Source organism: Bidens hawaiensis, unplaced genomic scaffold, assembly GCF_021521415.1.
Source record: "Bidens hawaiensis isolate Kalapana, Puna unplaced genomic scaffold, B.hawaiensis_p1.1 tig00023874_1, whole genome shotgun sequence".
Classification (NCBI taxonomy): Eukaryota; Viridiplantae; Streptophyta; class Magnoliopsida; order Asterales; family Asteraceae; genus Bidens; species Bidens hawaiensis.
Window position 1 is genome coordinate 41,700 of NW_027493759.1, and position 16,159 is coordinate 57,858.

General features: G+C 36.0%; 1 pseudogene across 1 annotated transcript in view; it reads right to left on the reverse strand.

Moving 5' to 3' along the window:
* LOC143568289 (cellulose synthase A catalytic subunit 1 [UDP-forming]-like) overlaps positions 1–16,159 on the reverse strand; it is a 209,075-nt pseudogene that overhangs the window by 4,014 nt on the left and 188,902 nt on the right. The window contains exons 2-10 of the transcript XR_013141556.1: positions 3,710–3,794; positions 2,947–3,142; positions 2,683–2,855; positions 2,174–2,282; positions 1,865–2,060; positions 1,176–1,442; positions 637–982; positions 370–507; positions 114–240 (exon numbers count right to left, since the gene is read on the reverse strand). The product of XR_013141556.1 is annotated as a cellulose synthase A catalytic subunit 1 [UDP-forming]-like (transcript). The remainder of the gene's footprint in view (positions 1–113; positions 241–369; positions 508–636; positions 983–1,175; positions 1,443–1,864; positions 2,061–2,173; positions 2,283–2,682; positions 2,856–2,946; positions 3,143–3,709; positions 3,795–16,159) is intronic.

Here is a 16,159-nt window from a genome sequence, read left to right on the forward strand (position 1 = left end):
TGTTCTCACTAAACACTGCCTTCTGCATAGAACCCTCCCCTACACAATACACAAATACATATATGTGTGTGTGTGTATGAAAGAAGATATTTAAGAAATGCGATAAAGCATACCAAAGCATTCATAGCACCCGGCTTTCTTGTGGTGTTGGAACCGAGGACGTTTCTCACGAGAAACATAAACTAGACGTGGTAGCTCATTGCCATCTGTATCAAGGCCTCCACTGTGCCCTAAGAACACCTAAACAATCACAAGTGACTACAATCATCCTCTCGCCTAAAGACCCTTTGATAATATCAAATTTTTTACCTTAATTTTTGCTTGAAATGAAAAACATTGTACTGTAACTAATAAGAGTAACTTATTCACCTGTATCATTCCCGGATGATCCCTCGGATTATTTCCCGGCCATGGAGTTCCATCTTGCATTGTCCAACCTTCTTCTGGCATCTTTTGTGCTTTGGCTACAAGAGCATTGATTCGCACCTTAAATTCTTCATACTCTCTCTGTCATCCAAAATAATAAAATTCTAATACAAGTGTAGAACTCAAAAACAATCATATTATACATAAAACTATTATGAACAACTAAAAGCATGAACATGTTAGACCTAAACTAAAAGTGAAATTGTATACCTTCATTGCTCTACGTTCCTTGACAAAAGAAGGTTGAATCTTGTCTTTCAAGTAATCTATCTTTTGAGCAAAATAGAACTCGGGTGCTCTGGGTTCAATGCTATGTTTCTTGCAGAATGGGACCCACTTCTTTGCAAACTCTGCAGTCTCGGAGAGGGACTCAAATGTGAGCATGGCGGAACCATCATCAGACACATAGCAGGAGACTTTGTCAACAGGGTAATCCACTGCTAGAATTGATAAAACCGTGTTTGCTGTGATGAGTGGAGGTTCTTTTAGCGGATCCACTGTACTCACAAAAACATCAATAGGTGCAAGCTGCGACGGTTCTCCTTCCCTGTCATATCTGCAGATATACACCGGTTTCTTAACATTCATTTCCATATACATACTCACACATTGTAGGAAGAAGAGGCATTCATTTCAATAATATAATATATATACACACACATTAATGCCCAAAAAAAGGAAGTTAAAATTTGTCAAAACAAGTGTTGTAAGTTATCTTTCTTCGCAGTGAAATTCATATATATATTTACCTCAATGCAAGCCTGTCAAGGTAGGTCTCACGCTCAACAGGAAACCATTTTGGGAATTGATCAAGAAGCCATGATAAAGCAAACCAGACCTCACAGATAACAGACACCAGCCATAAGGGATAAGCATCATTCACTGGATGACTACAACGGTATTGCAAGAAGAAACCCAAAATAATCAACCGCAGAATTATTACAACACGATATGGAGTCAGATGAGCGGATGAAATAGGCACCACTCTGCTCATTGGTTGCCGCGCATCGTCAGCCCTGTCACATAAAACATTAACGTTTATAATAGAGTTTTCGTTTTGTTCCTTAAAGTGTAACCGACCAAAAGATCAAAACATGAGCAACTAAACAAACTTCGTTATGAGAGCAACAAAAGTGTTGGGCCTAAAAAGTTATTAAAACTAAACTAAATTGTAACGGCCCTAAAAAATTAATATGAGTGTATCGAGTATTGACGAACGTAAATTAATAAACATGAATGAATGCAAACAAACGAACATAAACAAATTTTAATGAACGAATGTAAACTAACATTTACAAACATACTAAAATGAAAAAAAAAAATGTTTGTTCACACTGCATGTTCCTTCGTTTATTAAATAAACAACCATAAACGAATCACTGAAAGATCAGTTCGTTTACATGCTTATACGATAATACTGAAACTGAAAGATCCTTACATTTGCAATTCTTCTCCATTTGATCCGGTCCGTTCAATCTCATCGCCTCCTTTTCCATCACCACCATATCTGTTTGTCATTTGCATAATATTTTTCTCCTGTTTTAGCTTCCACCCTTCCACCCTTTCTTTCCAGTCAACATTACCAAGCCCGTAAGCATTTAAGTCTTTTGTTGGGTCAATGATTCGTACAGGAACTACAAGAATACACAACATAAACTATTAACTCAAATATATACAAACACATGAAATAAATTTTAAAACTACTACTACTTAAAATATAGTATTTTTTGACTAGTTATCAAGGCACCTGGTTGTCGGGGGTCGATGTATGGAAGTTGCTTATCACCAGGACCTAGCGGGCCCGATGTACTTCTTACAGACGAATTATCTCTAATACTTGGAATTTCACCAGATACCTGAAACCGGTAAGTCTACTTATTAAACACGAGAGCAGAGCGTAATTAAGATTCATATAAGTTTCATTCGTTTTGCTTAATTTTAAAAAGTTCTGACATTTATAAAAAAAATGACACAAGATTAGTACACCTCACCTAAAGAAAGTTGTGTGACTTTAGATGACAAAAAATGAATCTTTTAGTGATCTTAGTGAAACACTCGGAAATATTGGTTACTGTTGTGTGAGGTTTACCCTTTAATAAATAGCTAGTGTCTCAAATATCACTACAAAAAAGTGAAAAACTATATTATTTTAGTTACAATGTAGAATGATTTAGGAGGTGGTTTTCCCTTTTATAATGTTTTAAACTGAAATTTTTTATATTGCATCTGATAAGTTATATATGGGTCATCACTCACTTGTTGGCCATTAGTGAGAAGTGGAACCGGATCATGTCTAGCGGATGAAGAAAGGTCAGCATCATCCCCATTCCACTGGCGTCTACCTTTATTATTTCCTTGAGAATAACTGAACTCGTTTTCCAAGTCATCATCATCTTCTTCATCCTCATCACCATCAACCCGAGGACTCCCTGAAAACCACATTTACATATTTCAAAACTTCAACTCAACCATTGACCAAAGTCAACACAAAAGCAACTTCTTGATGAAGAGTTACATAACCTTTGTGTCTTTTATATCTAGTCTTGCATTGAGGGCAGGATTGGTTTCCATCTCTCCTCTCATACTCATAACACGGCCTGCATACTGGGAATGCACACTCATTGCAAGCAACAAATATGTCACCAGTTTCAGTGAGACCTACTGTGTCACCACAAATCTGGCATATTTGCCCATTCAGGTTCTTCAATGGCTTCGGCTGTGTTACCAATGCATAAAAAGAGGAATTATAAACAATGCTCCAAAGTGATTATTGAATAAATGCACCAAATGAAGAATTATAAACAATGTGTCAAAGTGATTATTGAATCACATGATTATTGATTAGAGCAACTTCACCAAAAACACCAGATATGAGCACAATTATCTAAACCTCTCACTCATAAACAATGTGCCAAAGTGAATACTGAATCACATGTAAAGATATTACTGAAAACGTGCCTTGGATATTATTTACCAGTAACCACCACTATTTATAACACAATACGATCTAGTTTATCGATGAAAGAGATTTACAACGATCTATGAGAATAATATTCAGACTAAAGTACATCTCTGTATCTTCTATTATTAATACAATTAACAAAACATATCACCCATAAACAATGTGAGAAGGTGATTATTGAATCATATAATTAGCCATAAACACCAAATCTGAGCACAATTATCAAAAGCTCTCAGTCAAAACCCTAAATCTGAATGAAATTACTATCGGAATTAGATCTACAGAAAATAATATGAGATCGAAGAGGTGAAAAACAGATACCGCTCCATCGGAATCGTGTCGAATTCTGACGAGCTCATTCCTCTTGTGAGATCCAGCCACCAATCCAGCATTTGCCTGCATCTTTTTATTACAATTGAATAAAGAAGAAACAAACAGAGATGATGGATGAATCAGTTAAACTGCATTGATTTGGTGTTAGGGTTTCTGGAAAGAAATGAGTGAATCGGCAATTGCTTGGTTCTGTAATTGATGTGTGTTGATTATAGATACTAGTGTGGATATGTAAAGAGTGCACCGACAGACAGCTGTAACGTTACACACCATTACAAGCTGTCGACAGAATATTAATTAATAATATCGTTATTATGGACAACACCCAGTCACAAATTTAATTTACCCACCCTCACTAACTTGATATAACTAACTTACATCTTAAGTTTGCCTCGTCAAACTCAACTCATTTACTTTTTCTTTCCGAAGAAAAGTATACTTTTCATAAACAACCGATAAAAGCGTCTAACAAGCATCCTTCACAAGCCGGAGAACTGTCAGACCCAAGAAACAACACAACCACATCAATTTGACCAATTGATTTGGTCCTTGTTCAATCTAGGTTATACTAAAGAAAACCTAAAGATTTGATATCCTCAATTATTGAATCGATCTTGATCTCCTTATTTTTAAAAAAATGTTTCATTCCCTGCCTACCAGATGTTCCAACAAGCAATTAACACAATCCTGTAAAGCACCTCCTTCTCCTTATCTCGAAACCTCGCTGACTTTAAAAACTCCAAGACATCTCTAACCGAAAAACCAAAGATAGACGGACCTTGCACCAACGACTAACACAATCCCACACCATCGCGGCCACCATAAAACCTGTCGTTATGTGGTCAATTGTAGCCCAAACTCACAAAGAAGGCATAAACTCCTCACGCCTTGGATTATTCTTCTGTTTAAGGTCTCCCAAGTTGGGACTCGGTTCAGTTCTGCCCTCCAAGCATGGATATTACATTTATCTAGGACCAACTTACACCATTTCATAACCTAATTATTACTAAAATATTTGCCTTTCACTAAAAGCTTCTTAACCGAATTAACTGTAAAAATTCCTGACTTATCTCCAAGCCACTCCCATGAGTCCAGGCTCTCCGACTGGACAACAACAATCATAAGCTGAAAACACTGCTCCCATTCGGCCCTTTCAACACGCATCGCGGGGTTCCTTAACCCCTCCCTAGCCCAAACAAAATTGTGACCAAACTTCCAAAATCGGTCACTAGCTGTGCATCTTTTAAACTTCTCAAGCTTGAACAAATTTGGCAGGATCGAACTAATCCTACCACTTCGTCCAATTACCGGACCAAAAACTTAAAGCCTTATCGTCTCCTAACTTTCCTTTAATGAGGTCCTCCAATTTGCTGCTTGCCACTTTTAGTTTGTTCACCACCTTGGAGACATTCTTCCACATACCAGTAAACTTTTTATTCACTGGCACCAGCTCTTCGCCAATGGATGGCCTATATCACTTTATTCATGTCAAATATATCAGTTGTACCCACAAAAATTATGGTCGACCTGAAAACGACTCGTTTAATCCATTTATCACAAAAATCAAAAGATTGTTTTAGAAACAAAGTAGATATAATCTGGAGTCGATTGAGCAAATGCGTAATATGAATTTATTTCTTTTCGATAATACTAAAAACCTTGAAATATGATTGGAAATTGCAAGAGTATATTCAGAAAAATGGAAAATATAAAAAACACAAAAAAATATAATTACAAAAGTGTTTGCGAGTCGAGATAAGCAAGATTCCTACAAGAGAAGCTTTGTCAAGGGAAAAAAGGTGGGATGGGGGGGGGGGGGGGGGGTTGAATGTTTCATCAATCAATTGCGTAACAAATGGTTTGACTACAAAATCAACACATACTCTCACCGATTATGATCTTGATAAGAAACATTGAAACTTATATGGTCTTGGTGGAAAAGGCCAACAGCCAACCTTGAGATTTGGATCGACTTCTTGAAATGTTAAGTGAACTTTCAATTCCACTTTGAACTAGAATTCGTTGCAAATGATGGTAATAACATCATTTTGATGCCTTTGGAAAACTCGAGAAGGAAAGTGTTGCCAACAACATACCATTGTTTTTGTCCAAGGTAATTGAGGATATCAAAACCCTCTTGTTCTTATAGGTGACAAATAGAGCGAGGCTTCATTCCTTGGAATGGTCGTCATGGCACAACTTCCACTTCTCTGACACATTGAGTGGTCGTATATGTGTTGTCTATATGTTTGTATGTTTTATAGTTTCTTTCAAGAAAGGTTTTTTTAGGGAAAAAACTATAGAATAGTAACCAAGTTTCAAGTTTATTTCAATTAAATCACTCACATTTTGTTTTGTTCCAATCAGGTCACTCAAATTTCAGTTTGTCTCAATTAGGTCACTTAAATTTCAATTTGTGTTCTAAAACGAGAGGGACAACTACCATATCATAGTAAGTGATATATTTACTAATAAAAAATAAAAAAAATATTGGTTTTAATGACGTTTAATTTATTTATGAACATATAATACGAAGGTAAAAAATATAGTATTAGAACATTTATTGAAAGTTGAGTGACCTAATTGAGCTAAAATTGAAAGTTGAGTGACCTAAATGAAACACACTGAAAGTTGAGTGACCTAATTAAGACAAAATTAAAAGTTAAATGACCTAATTGAGACAAAATAAAATATAAGTGACTTAACTGGAACAAACTTGAAACTTGGTTACTATTATACGAAGTTGTCTCTTTTTTTTATCTAATATTATTAAGATCAAAGATAATAACAATTACTTTATAATAAACCAAGCCTTTTTTTTTTTCCTTTATGTTTTTAACTTTTTTGGGCCTAATAAGTTCGATTATGAAAGCATGTAAGGAAGTCGAGACAAATAAAAACGTTTCTAGATAACTTTAGTTACATATATATATAGACATGCACTCCTTACGTACTTACTACATTAAAATTGCAATCCAAACACCCTAAGTCGCTAACCAAGTATAGAATTTCTATACTTTATACACTAGCAAGGTGTATGCGCGATGCAGCGGTGTATGAGCAAACGCAATCAGTGTTAGTACATTTGTAACCTCGTAATGGCACGTGAGCAATCCAATACGTATTAACAATGCCATCCGCGTAAATGATGCTTGAGCGCGCTTAACAGGTGACAACAATCAAGAAACAGCAATGAAATGTACAGTAATTTCAAATAAACTACTTTTTAATTCAATCCGTTTTGACGGACATGTTCCGACCGGAAAATGTTTTAACCCGAAGCCCGTTTTGACATGACCCTTTCGATCTAAACCCATCCCAAAACGAACTAAATTAACCTTTTTTGTATTAACCTGTTCCAACCCTAACTCGTTTCGACACCATTAGCCAAACCTACCCGACCCGTTGCTGGCAATAACTGGAAATCACGTAACATGTTAGTTTTTTAAAAAAATAATTAACTATGGTAATACCATAATCAAATTAAAGAGAATAAAATGCATGTTTTTATGGTGTAATTTTTTTTAGAAAAAATATTAGCGTGTGAAAAAGTTATGGCCGTTAAAAATCGTGAGGGTAGTTAGTTTAAAGGTGAAAATGTGTAACTATTTAATAAATTAACAAAATTTGATTGAAGTTGAAGAGCCATTATTGTAAATCATTTTTAAATGTGTAAAGACTATATTATCCCTATATTCTTAAACTTCTATGCATTATTACTTGTATAAGATGTAACAGGAGTGGTACCTCTTAAATTTTAGGGGGTGTTTGGGATTCCTTATTTTACCTCCTTATAACTTTTCATTAAGTTAATAAGTTACAATATTGTAACTTATGAAACTTTTTCTCTCACAATATAAACAATCCCAAACACCTTATTGTTTTTCAAAATGTTAATAATGCATAAGTTGGTGAAAATAAGTAATCCCAAACACCCCTTAAGAGGTCCCTCACTCCTAACATATCACTCCTCCAAATATACATAAAATGACTCATTAATTAATCCATAACATGAAGTATCATTCAAGCCCTGAGTCATCCTTCATGAACTTTTTCAACACTTGAGGATCAATCCCCAAATCCTGAAAACAAGATGGTGCTCCCAAGTTATTGTCCACTCTCAATGTAGTCTCAACTTCACTATCTTCCATTTGTCTCTTTGCATTACCTATAATATCATCAACAGATGATACAGCAATCTTATTTAGTTAGATATGAAAAGTACTATGCTGTAATATAGATTTTCCATAATTGTCAGCTTAGTTAATTAGTTTAAAGAAGGTTCATATGAAAACAACAATTGTTAATATTGGTAGTTACACCATATCAACTCAGAAACACAAATTTCTTTATATTTTACTTTTAAAAAATCAATGTATTAAATGTTATTAAAAAGTATATTATAATGACAATATATATAGTTCTAAAGCTATTCTTGCGTACTAGTGCATACTGTTTCACACATTATCGAATTAGTATAAATGAGAACTTTGGTGCCACAAAAGTGGGTTCTTTTTGTTTTTGTATATGTATTAATGGCTTTGGTAGATAGCGCATGTGTAGATGTTGGTTGGGTGGTTGTGTTGGTAAGTAAAACTCTTTGTGCCGGTTTGCAACCCAAGTTTGAATCCAAGATCTAGCAAGTCATTCTTTTGTTTTTTAATTGTGTAATTTATGTTTTTGTGTATGATAAAATGGTTTGTCTTTCAACATTAACTTTAACGGGGACTGGATAGTTGTGTTGTTAAGTGAAACCGATCGAGTTTGCGTACAATCATCGTATTTTGTTTTAGCATCGGTACAGTAAAGAAAACAGACAGGATACCAATTGTATTATTGTTTTTTTAGTTCCGGTATCGTAAGGAACGTGACGGATACCAACCGAATTTGTGTAGACTCATCACCCGAGATCGACAACACTCGAGGTTTACCAAAGTGCAAGCTTAAGTGATTAACGACACTCCATTGGTCCACCTTAGTTTTTAAATTGTTTTCGTTTTAGTTCTGATGCCATAACGCACATAGCCAAAACTGACTGAATTCGTGTCGACTTACCGTCTCAAAGCAGAGACCTACAATGCTTGGGTTTTACCAACACCCAAGTTTTACCAACATGCCCGGGTAAAATACTAGTTAGAAATAAAGATAGTTTGACTCATCGATCACTAAAGAATAAACGAGTTATCAGCTGAAATGATCTTTTATGATAATGCAAAAATTAACAAAAAGTTGACTGTTGAGTTACCTTTGATATTTTTTTCGATTTCAATATTTGCTTTATGAACGTTTTCAAGCTCTTCATTACTAGTTTGTATCATATTTTCAACGATGTTAGAGCATTCTCATCCCACCCCTTATCCCTAAACCAAAAATTACACTAAGATGGTATTTGTTTTTGCTTAAAACATCTGCAGGAGGCATATGTCTGCGGGCGCGCAGACATAAGCTTCTGAAGACTATTTGTTTTTTTTTTTAAATAAGATATGCAAACTGTTTTTATGGTCTTAAAAAAGAAGCTATTGTTTAACTTCTTCACACATCTTCACACTTCTTAACATCCTACCAACACCCAATGTCCAACACCAACACCCATCATGCACCCGCCACCACCACCACCCACCGTCCGCCACCACCACCGTCCATCACCGCCATCACCCACCGTCCACTACCACCATCCACCACCCACCACCACCGTCCATCACCACCACCACCACCATCCATCACCATCACCATCACCACCCACCCGTCGGCCACAACCATCGTCCACTACCACCAACCACCGTCCGCCACCACCCATCACCACCACCACCTACCATCCGCCACCAACACCGTCGACCACCCACCACCATCGTCGTCCATCACCACCACCACCCACCGTCCGCCACCACCACCACCTACCATCCGCCACCAACACCGTCCACCACCCACCACCATCTCCGTCCACCAGCACCACCACCCACCGTCCGCCACCACCACTGTCCACCGCCCACCACCAACTATTTTACTAGTCTACAGACGTTAAATGTCTTCTATCTACTGTGATATGTATGATAGGTAACTAACTTTCAGCTTATGCAGACGATACCCAGTTTATAAAACAAACAGTATTATATTTTCAGATTGCAGACCTTCAGACCACATCTTCAGTTGCAGACATGAAATCAGATTGCAGACAGTTTTTGTCTTAAAAAAACAAACTGTAACATTCGTTACTTTTCAAACCCGAAAACCCGACCCGTTTCGAATTTTTGATTTTTGTTTCTCAAGTTTCGTTTGATATTCGTTAATGTTTATTCATATTTGTTGGACCGACCCGTATTTTTGTTCATCGTTTATTATTAATATCATACCCCTAAGATTTATGATCATCGTTCGTTCATCTTATATTGTTCTCAATCAATAAACGAAACTCCGGGTATAATTTGAAAACCATCCATATATATTAATTTATTTCGTTTATAAAACAATTGAAAGTACAAGGTTACAATTGTAATTACAATTTAAATTATGTTTTTAAGATAACATGAAAAATGAAGGACCAGTAGTGTAAAATATGTTTAAATGATATTATTTTACTCAATTCCCCAGCCGCCACCCCCCTTCTCGCGTTTTTCCGGCGACCTTAAACTCCGGCGAGGTCCCAAACAGGCCCATTTATAGTGTGTTTGACCCGTTAAATTAGTGTGATTGCCTTAGATTTCAACGAAAAACAGTAATCGACGATAATAACGTGATAGACCAGTCAACCCGTGCATAATGGAAGCCGTAATCATCGGAATATAATAAAAACTCCATTAACGACCAGCTAACAATATTCGTTACAATTAAACCTATAAATAGGTTCCTAAACAACAAATAAAAATAACCACAACACCCGTTTACACTACCAATCTTTTAAACAACTCGGTTTGATCCTTCAAAGATCCGTCCCCGGCGAAGCTCAATCCCTTGTCAATCAAACCCGATAACAGATAATTATTACATTGTTTTAATTCTTTATTCATCTATTAAGAAAACCCCTAACTCAATGTCATCAATCATTGATCGAATCATCATATTAGAAATCGTAGGGTTCTTGAGTGGGGAAGATGAACTTAGGGATTTATGTATAAATAAAATGAATTCTGTATTGGTAACAACTCAATGGATTGGCTCGGTGGTTAAGTCATTTTGTTGTAAACTAAGGGACTCGGGTTCGAACCCGGTCAGAGCTGGTACATGGTATTTTTTAAAACCATTTTCCTTTATTTGTTTTACCAAATTAATTAGGTACAAATTCAAATAAAATCATTTTAAATCATGTTTTCTTGAATCACAAAACTTATTTTATCTTTTCCTCTCCTAAAACCGAACTTTCATATTTTTTAAACTTTCGCGAGAACCCATTAATATAATATCATATACCTTTCCGTTAATATTTATAAAACGCTAACGTAATTGTTTACGAAATAAAACTATGTCATTAAAACCGGTACTTCGTAAAGATAATAAGATTCACTTAGTAATAATTAATTAGTTGGAATAATATTTAAATAATATAGTTTGTTAACTTCAATATTAGTTTCGTTAGCTTTTAATACGTTAACTTTATTTAAATAACTTAGTTATATTGTTCGATATAAATTCTCATTTAAAATCCGTATAACGTAATATCGCAACTCTCCCGTTAGTGTTAAAAGTATAATATTAAAATAAGCTTTTATCTTTCAAATCCCACTTAATAAATGTTTTGAACCTCATTACAGTATAAACTCTATAAAATAATACATTTGGGACTACCAAAATTTATTAATTAAAAAAGTTATTAATTAATCAATAAATTAATAATTATTAATTTATATATTAATTTATAGCAGAATGTTCTGACTCACCCAGAAGAAAATGTAGTTGCACAGTTGTTGACTGATGAAGAAATTATTGAAAGTGTTATTGGAATTAATAAAGATGATATCGATGAAGAAGATGATGAAAGTTCTACAATGGAGCCCCATTCGCGAACAATTTCTTGTTGAGCTATGAGAAAACAACACCAGAAGTTCTTACCATGCTAAGGAAAATTAGAGACGAGATTCAAGGGGAACTTGATTTCAACAAAAAACAAAAGACAATTGAGTCATTTTTCAAGAAACCTTCATAAATCATTCATGTAATATGCTATATATAAGGAATTATTAATTTATATTTTATATGGGATCTAAAGAAATTATCAAAAATGTATTATCTTATAATTTTAGCGAATTATTAATTTAGCACCCTATCCTCGAATTGGGACCGGCAAAAAATATTATCTTAGAGAGTTTATTAAATAATCGAGTATTAATTTATCGAGTTTCTACTGTACTTTGGTCATTAGAATAAATCGTTATAACTTTAAAACTCGCTAATATTAATTCGCCCGTTAAACTTTAGTTCGGTAATATTAATTCATCAAACATTAATTCATTAGCTTATAATTCATTAAACCATTAAAGGTAGCTTTATGCTTTTCTTAGCTTTTAAATTTCTTTAACCTTAAGTCGTTAACATAAATATCATTCGAGATATGATTACCAATTAAAATTCGTTAAAACTTAAAAAATACTATAATACCATAAAATGCTAATAAAATACATTAGAATAATTTAAAATCCCGTTAACTAAATATTTATAACTTTTATCCCGATAGTTAGACCTTGCTTTTGTTTTAATTATAGTTCGAGAAGTTCAATCGTTTTGGATTCTTTAATGCATTTTCAGTTGCTTTGGTTTCGTTATCATGTCTGCGGTTTATATTACGATATTTATCTTCGCTTTCGAGGTGAGTTTCTCACACCCCTTTTTTAACATTTTTATTACTTCTGGGGGTAGCATATGTATCCTACAAAACTTCAAGTATTTACGATATTGCTTACAAACTACAATTCATTACATGGACTTGTGTGTTTACTTGATTACTTGCTCAGTGGTTGCCTCAATAAGTATGATCATACGCCCCCCTTTGCACTCAGATCCATTTGTATCGAGTGGAAAAGGGACCCCATATCCGAGTACGTTGGTAGCCCCAACTGGAAAGGACCTTCATTTGTTCTTTACACTCAGGTCCATTGCATCGAGTGTGAAGAACCCTTATGTGCTCATTTCACAAGTTGCATGGAATTGTATGATTTTTACGTATTATATCAAACTGTGGGAATCTCACCAGCTATGTTCATAGCTGACTTTAGTTTATACATATGTTACAGGTGTAAAGATTCGAGGATGAAAGTTAGAAAACACATAGCATGCCTATAGGAAATTAAAAGAACAACTTATCATTTGTTTATTTATTTGTTACAACTTGTAATATTTTATAAACTTGTGTTACATGAAGATTTAAATGAAATAATGTTATTATGGTCACCTAATAGTGTCACGTATGTTTGAGCAATCTGTACGTCACACTCATGCATTTCCGCTTTAGCCGAGGTGTTACACAAACAACACCTAAAACTCATTACATTTTCTCTCTCTATTTCAATTAAATAATACTTTTTATACCTTTTATCATTACATTTTCTTTTTCCTTCACTCACAACCACTCTCAAAATATATTAATAAATTATATGGGATGAACAGTAACTTTTCAAATATACAGAAAAATCACAACTTTTTATAAAATACAAAAACTATTCACTCACAACACCTTAAATCACTCTCTAAATTATAAAAACACCCCTCACATTAAATGAGGGGTTGGATGAGAATGCTCTTAGCCATGTTGACAACTGCATCCTTAAACTCATGCATTGAACTTTTCATTTGTTCTTCGTAATCAAATAACCAAATAATATTATTCTCTTGAGCTTGTTGTATTGTTCAACCGATTGTTGAACGTTTCTAATGCCGATTGTGGAACATTTGTAACTCCCATTAGTCGTAGATGTTTCATTCTCCTCTTAATGTTACCTAGCAAATCATATCTTCCTTTTTTAAACCATCCATTAGAATATTCATGTTCTCCCAACTAACCTTCTTGAAACCCTTTATGACAAAAAGAAAAAAAAAATAGATAGCAAGACGTTATCATAAAGAAACATCATTGAAAGCTACAATAAAATTTATAATGTCACAAAAATACATTTAGGATTTTTTTTTGGTCATATAATTCATTAGCTTTCAAAACAGTTCAAGGGGTCTTAAATTCCATTGAGTAAAGGAATTAATTCCAATTACAATTCTTTGTAACATAACCAAACACTATTTTAATTTGATGGAAATATTTTCATTTTCATTTAGAGTTCTCTTAAATTTCTACGAACCAAACGACCCTTAAGCCTTTTGTTTTCATTAAAACAAGCATTGGTTTCAAAATGTGAGATAATTTGACTTTGATGTAAAACGAACAAAAAGTAAAACTGACACTTCATATTTTTTGCCTACAATTTTCATTTTCAAAATCATCTTGGCGCTGTACCAATCACTCACCTACTATTCTACTGAAAAGTCCAAATGCTTTGAAACCGATCCCTATTCAACGTTAAAGGTAATCCTCAAACCTATTCGATTGCAGTTTACCCTTTGTGAAGAAACCCTAGATCTCTCAAAACTTCATCTGTTGCCGATCAATAGTCTTCGATCTTCATCAACAAATTATGTATTAACCATCTCATTGGATCGCCTCTCTTCAATTTTAGAACTATAATATTGTAGGGGTATGGTACTAAACCCGGCTTACGACCTTAATTTATTATGTTTGGCTTATTTTATTATATGGACTAATACAATATTATTGGGCTGAGGGGGTTTTGTGGAGGTAACCCTAACTGGGCTAGGCCCATTAGGGTACCATGATGGTGGCCATGAGGCTCCTTATATAAGGAGGTCTCCACCTCCTTATTAAGGGTTGTTGTTGCTCTCAATAAGAGCCACCACCATAACCATTTTTGTGTCTGTAAACAAGAGATCCTCGAGATTTCTTAGCAGTCACCTCCACACCCCCAAAAAGCCATTGCAGATCTCAAGCTACTGGAGAAGAAGATCGAGTCGTGGTTCGTTCATCTCGAAAACCGAGGAACATCGTCATGGATCAGGTCAGATTCATTTCATGTTTCTACATTGGCGCCATCCGTGGGACGGCAACGAGCTACCCTTCGATTTTCGTCTCGGTTCAGATCTGTTCGTCCAAGAAAATCCAAATCTGGAAGTTTACAGAAAAATGCTTCAAGATTTGTTCTATTAAAGTTCAAAAAGATCCATAGATCTAAAAGATGCTTCCAAATCTGTGCAAAAATGAAGCTGAAAAAGATTTGTAGATCCAAAAAAAAACTATCTGATTTGGACGGTCAAGCCTCCGGATCTGTGATGGTTTTAAATTCTCTCCACTCCGAGCTTCAGATCTATCTAGATCTGGTTTACAGATCTAGATCTAGGTTATAGATCTAGCGAACAAGACTCTCGACGCCGTGCATGCACGCCCGCGAGTCATCACTCCGCCGCCATGCCTGCGCTCCCGCAAAAACCAACATGTGGGTTGGAAGACGACTCCATGCCTTTGGCGCAGAAGACTCCACCGCCATGCATGCGCGTCCGCAAAAACCCACATGCGGGTCGGAAGACAACTCCATGCCTTTGGTTTTGCGCAGAAGACTTCACCGCCATGTATGCGCGCCCGCGAGTCACCACTCCGCCGCCATGCATGCGCACTGCCGAGGATCAAGATTCCGCAGCCATGCATGCGTGCAGCCGCGGATCAACACCACCACCTACAAAAGATTCCAACGCCATGCATGTGCATTCAACTCTTCGCCATGCATGCGCACTCAACTCTCCGTCATGCATGCGCGCTCAACTTTCAGCCGCTATGCATGCGCGCCCGCGGATCACCACTCCGCCGCCATGCATGTCACATCGGAGGAACACTCCTCGCCATGCATGCGCCGCCTCGGAGGAAGCCGCATTGGAGGAACACTCCGACGCCTTGCGTGCGCAACCCTGCGGATCAACAACCCGCCATCATGCATGCGCGCCGCCTCGGATGATGTATTCCGCCGCTATGAACAGGCGCCCTGCGAAACAACTCCCGCCATGCATGCGCGCTCAACTCCCGCCATGCGTGCGCGCCCAACCCCAAAAAGACATTCTTAATCACGGAGAAGATGACAAGAAGGAAGGCGACGGAGAGCCTAACAGACCTTTACCAAGAATATGGACTCCCCTCACCAAACTAATATGCGCTCTATTACCTTTTGCATACATGTTTCACACTTCCCTTTATTAATTTTAAGCAATATGACAACATTGTATTGACATCAAACTAATAATAAAACGAAGTAAAACATACATGCGCGAGCTCCAAGCTCAGACGCGTTGAAGAGTTTTAACTCTAAAACGTCAGGGTCTTAGCCCAATAATATGAGCCTTAGCTCAAATTACTCATAGCATCCATCCTACGTATTGCGCAGCTGGACCATAAAAATACCT